The sequence below is a fragment of the Theropithecus gelada genome, chromosome 19 (assembly GCF_003255815.1).
Source record: "Theropithecus gelada isolate Dixy chromosome 19, Tgel_1.0, whole genome shotgun sequence".
NCBI lineage: Eukaryota > Metazoa > Chordata > Mammalia > Primates > Cercopithecidae > Theropithecus > Theropithecus gelada.
Window position 1 is genome coordinate 10,737,295 of NC_037687.1, and position 5,381 is coordinate 10,742,675.

The 5,381-nt window shown below is 54.6% G+C and overlaps 1 protein-coding gene across 3 annotated transcripts in view; it reads left to right on the top strand.

The window, feature by feature from the left end:
* The first annotated feature begins 307 nt into the window (after nt 1-307).
* Nucleotides 308-5,381, top strand: part of SMARCA4 (SWI/SNF related, matrix associated, actin dependent regulator of chromatin, subfamily a, member 4) — a 100,977-nt gene continuing 95,903 nt past the window's right edge. The window contains exon 1 of one of the 3 annotated variants that reach the window (XM_025365715.1): nt 308-806. The gene's annotated coding sequence lies outside the window, so the exon portion shown is untranslated. The remainder of the gene's footprint in view (nt 807-5,381) is intronic. The other 2 variants (XM_025365717.1, XM_025365716.1) reach the window with 2 other exon arrangements.

The window sequence follows — 5,381 nt, forward strand, 5'->3', positions numbered from 1 at the left end:
TGAGATACAGTAGCAGATCAATAAATATTTGCTAAGCTAATTAACGGCAGTCGGGAGGTTTTGCAGAGAAGGCGGCCACGGTCGGGCCCCGCCTAGCTCCCCAAACAGGCCTTGCCGCCCCAGATCAGGGATCAAAGCGGTTCCCAAGCGCGCCCTTGGTCCGCCGAAAACCACTGCCCGGTCTTGGCCCAGGCGGCCGGTCCTACGGTCCAGGGTTCCTATTTCCAAGCCTCAGGAACCTCCTTTCCCCATGGATCCCACGGCCACCGGGATCCCATCCCCCAGTTGCCCCGCCGCCACCGCCACCGCCGTCGCCGCCGCAGTGGCGCCCGCTCTGCGCATGCTCCCGTGCGTCAGGACGCGCGGCGTGCGGAGGGCGAAGCTGCCCGTGCGCAGGCGCGAGGCCTCCCAGCCCGAGTGGGGCGGTGCACGGGACGCGCGTGCTTCCTCCGGACCACGCCCACCTCTGTCAGCCCAGGAGCGGGCGCGCACGCGCGGGGGGAGCGGAAGGGCGGGCTGGCGCGCGCACAAGACTGGGCAGGCGGCGGAAGCTGTAGAGGCCGCCGCGGTGCTGTGGGGGAGGGGAGCCGGCGAGCGCGCGCGTAGCGGGGGCGCGGGCGGCGCGCGTGTGTGTGAAGGGGGGGCGGTGGCCGAGGCAGTCGGGCGCGCGCGCGAGGCTTCCCCTCGCTTGGCGGCTGCGGCGGCTTCTTTGTTTCGTGAGGAGAAGCGAGACGCCCACTCTGCCCCCGGCCCCGCGCGGAGGGGCGGGGGCGGCGCCGGGAAGGCGACGGCGCCGGCGGCTCCCGGTAAGGAACGCGGGCCGCGGGGGCAGCGCGGCGCGGGGCCAGGGAGGGCGGTTTGAATGGAGCCGGGGCGCCGAGGGGGGAGGGGGCCGCCGGCGCGCCCTGTGCGGGACCGGGGTACGGCGGCGCCCGAGGGTCAAGAAGCGCCGCCGGCAACCGCGCTCGTGGGGAAGGCCACAGCGTCGCGAGGCCGCGGCAGCGGCGGTCCCCGCGGAGCGGCGGGGTGGGTGGGGGGCCCGGGCCGCGTGGAGGCCGCGCGATCCTCTCTGCGCGCGCTCTCGCCGGGGTCGCCGGACAAAGCTCGCCCCCCTCGCCCGGCACCCCTACAGTAGCCCTCCCAATTGCAGCGGCTCCAACAATAGGCAGGCGTTGGGGCTTTTCTGGCTGCGTGGTAAGGGGTCCGACCCGAATGTTGCCTTTTTGGCGAAGCTACGATCTGGGCTCAGTAGCCAAACCTCCAGATATGTCCGGCGTCGGCCGGACACGGGCATTAGCGGCCCCCTTGGGCTAGCCGACCTCAAATTGTCTTAAAGACGCGTCATTCCAGATTTTCAAGGAAAGGTAAAGGACTCCCCCAATGACTTTCAGTTAGTGACTTCAAAATGTTTGCCCGGAATTGGGGTTGGGGATGGGGTCGGCGGCAAGTAAGGGAGCACGGTGGAAATCCTTTGCTGTGTAAAAGCATTGCTTTTCTTTTGCATCCTTTTTCCTCCTTCCCAATTGGTTTTTCAGATTAAGGCTTTTATTTTCAACGTGGACCTTTTAGGCGAGTGTTTTTGTCCGGATCTTGAAGACACCAGTCTTGATTTTTTTTTTTTTTTTTTTTTTGGTCAGTGTCTCCTTGGGGAAAGTAGAAAGGGAGTAAGCGGAAAAGCCACTTCGCAGGAATTTGAAACAAGTTTTCAGTTTGGATTGATAGGGTGCATTAAGCTTGATTCCTGGTGCTGTCAGTCACTTAGCACACTGTCACTTTAGGGAAGTGCTTAACCTCTCTGAACCTCTTAGTTTTCCTCCTTTGTGAAAGCTCCTTTGTGAAAGGGGGTAATCTCCCAAATGCAGTTGGTAAAAGCCTGTAAAATGGTTCCTGGCAAGTGGGAAGCGCTGTTACTGTCTGGTTCAGTCTCCCTCATTGTTCAGCAAATAACTTCTTGAGGTCCTACTAAGTGTTGGATGGTCGGGGGGTTGGATCCTGGAACCTCTGCATTCTTGGAGGGGATCGGGTGGTCAACGTGGGAACAAACCCTCTTGACCTGTCATTTAATGCTCTTGACCTGCGCTGTGAGAGGGACACAGCGGACAGGCAGGGGATCGGTGGTAGCCAGAGATCACGGGGGCTGCCTGAAAGAGGGGCCCTCAAAATCAGGGAGGATATGTGTAGGATTGTATTTTGTTTTTGAGAGAGTCTTGCCTGTCGCCCAGGCTGAAGTTCAGTGTCCCGATCTCCGCTCACTGTAACCTCTGCCTCCTGGGTTCAAGCGATTCTCCTGCCTTAGCCTCCTGAGTAGCTGGGACTACAGGTGCCCGCCACCACGCCTGGCTAATTTTTGTATTTTTAGTAAATATGGTGTTTTACCATGTTGGCCAGGCTGGTCTCAAACTCCTGACCTCAGGTGATCCACCCACCTCGGCCTCCCAAAGTGCTAGGACGACATGTGTGAGCCACCGCGCCAGGAGTGTATTTTGACTTTCCCTGGCCACCTGGGACTAGCCATTGTTCCCCTCAGCTATACTCACGCATCACCTTGGTCCTTTCCGGTGTAGCTGTCACCCCCAGCACCGTGAGAGCTGGGGTTGTGTCTGCCTGGCTGACCCCAGAGTACTCTGGGCCTGACACATAGTAGGTCTTTAGAGAAATTCTGTGGATTGAATGAGGGGGGCGGGGTCCTGTGGAAGATCACGTGACCATATGTGTAAAAGGCTCGGTGCAGGGTGGGGTGCAGTGGCTCACACCTGACATCCCAGCAATTTGGAAGGCTGAGGTGGGGGAATTGCTTGAGCCCAGGAATTTGAGACTAACTTGGGCAACATAGTGAGACCTCACCTCTACAAAATATATAAAAATTAGCTGGGTGTAGTGGCATGTGCCAGTGGTCCTAACTACTCAGGAGGCTGAGGTGGGAGGATTGCTTGAACCAGAGACGTGGAGGCTGCAGTGAACCATTCTTGCGCCCCTGCATTCCAGCCTGGGTACTAGAGTAAGAATGTCTCAAAAAAAAAAAAAAAAGAGAAAAAGGAGAAAAAAAAGCTTGGTGCAGAACTGGGCATGGGTTGTAAGGGATACAGGTTAGTTATTTGAACAGTTTTTGAACTTTCCAAGCCATTGTTTCCCGAACCTCAGTTGTCCTCCTCTCCCCTACAAAGTGTGGGGTGGTGGTTAGCGTGGGGCGGTGGTAAGGAGTACCCATTCTGGAATCAGACCTCCTGAATTCACACCCAGCTCTTGAAATCCTAGTTTAACCTCAAACGAGGCGCTTAGCAGTAGGGCCCCCACTTGTGAAACAGGTAGGACGAGGATGCCTGAAACTTCACAGGCTTCTTGTGAGGGTTGAATGAGGTCACATGGGAAGCCGCTAACACACTGCAGCACCTGATGCATAGTGAACACTCGATTTTTTTTTTTTTTTTTTTTTTGAGGTGGAGTCTTGCTCTGTCACCTGGGCTGAAGTGCAATGCCCCTGTAGTCCCAAGCTCCTTGAGAGTCTGGGGCAGGAGGTCCAGGCTGCAGTGAGCCGTGATTGAGCCACTGTACTCCAGCCTGGGTGACGAAGCGAGACCCTGTCTAAAAAAAGAAATAAAAATTAATGCATACCTAGTTAGGAAAGTAATAAATGGTTTTGCATGGGCCACCCAAAATCATTTTGTGTCCAGCCCTTTAGGAGATGTAAATGTTGATGGTGCAGGCTTTTGAGCAGGGGAGGTGGTATCATCAGAGGTAGGGTGATACAGGGCAATGCAGTGGTCTCCAAACTTTTTGTTAGTGAGGAGCATTCCAACATATGTGTATTTATTTACAATTTATTTGCATACCTTTGCTTCTCCTTGGGGACCCTCAAAACACCAGGAAATAACCTTAGACCAAATCCATGTCTTGGCTGTTTATGGGAGGTGGGAGCATGGGAGGGACTAGGGTTTTGGGCAGATGTCTGGTGGAACTTTCTTTTTTTTTTTTTTTTTTTTTTGAGATAGAGTCTTACTTTTGTTGCCCAGGCTGGAGTGCAATGGCACGATCTCATCTCCCTGCAACCTCTACCTCCTGGGTTCGAGCAATTCTTCTGACTCAGCCTCCTGAGTAGCTGAGATCACAGGTGTGTGCCACCACACCCAACTAAGTTTTGTATTTTTAGTAGAGACAGGGTTTTACCATGTTGGCCAAGCTGGTTTTGAATTCGTGACCTCAACTGATCCACCCACCTTGGCCTCCCGAAGTACTGGGATTACAAGCATGAGCCACTGTGCCCGGCCCTTTTTTTTTTTTTTTTTTTTGAGACAGAGTCGTTCTGTCGCCCAGGCTGGAGTATAGTGGCGCGATCTTGACTCACTGCAGCTGCCGCCTCCCGGTCTCAAGCGATTCTCATGCCTCAGCCTCTCGAGTGGCTGGCACTACAGATGTGCACCACCACGCCCAGCTAATTTTTGTATTTTTAGTAGAGACTGGGTTTCACCATGTTGGCCAGGCTGGTCTCGAACTCCTGGCCTCTTGTGATCTTCCCACCTCAGCCTCCCAAAGTGCTGGGATTACAGGAGTGAGCCACCGTGTCCGGCCAGTGGAACTTTCTATCAGTAAGGAAACTTTCTATCAGTTCCATTGGTGGAACTTTCTATCAGTAAGGAAACAAGAGGCCTAGGGTTATTTTCTTTCCACAAATGCTGTCAAGTCAACTGCCTGGGTTTGACTCCTGGGTTTGTCTTTTTCCGTCCCTAGGTCATCAAGGCTGCCGTGGCACAGAGGGACCCATTCATGGTGCCTATAGACAGAACACAATGTGAATGGCGCCCCCTGGAGTTGTGCAAGAAATGACCCAGTCACTCTGCCCCATTTATGTGGCAAACAAGCATGCATTTAGCGCCTGCCATGTGCCAGGCACTGCTGGGGAGCTGGGTGTTCCGTGGGGAATGGGCAGACAAGGGTCCTGTTCTCAGTAGCTCACATCCCACTCTTGATTTGCAAAGCGGGGCAGTACTAGTACCCAGCTTGTAGGATTGCTGCAAGAGCTCAACAACCAGTGACAAATGCGAAGTGCTTAGGACAGTGCCTGGCACGTAGTGCTAAACAGTTGTTAGGTCTCATCATTTATTGGGATTTCTGCAACAGCCTGGTGGGATGACATAGATAATATATTTTTTCCTCTCGTAAGAAGTTCTATATGTTTCTTTTTTTTTTTTTTGAGACGGAGTCTTGCTCTGTGCCCCAGGCTGGAGTACAGTGGCGCGATCTCGGCTCACTGCAAGCTCCGCCCCGCCGGGTTCACGCCCTTCTCCTGCCTCAGCCTCCCAAGTAACTGGGACTACAAGCGCCCGCCACCTCGCCCGGCTAATTTTCTTTTTTTTTTTTTTTTTTTTTTTTTTGAGACGGAGTCT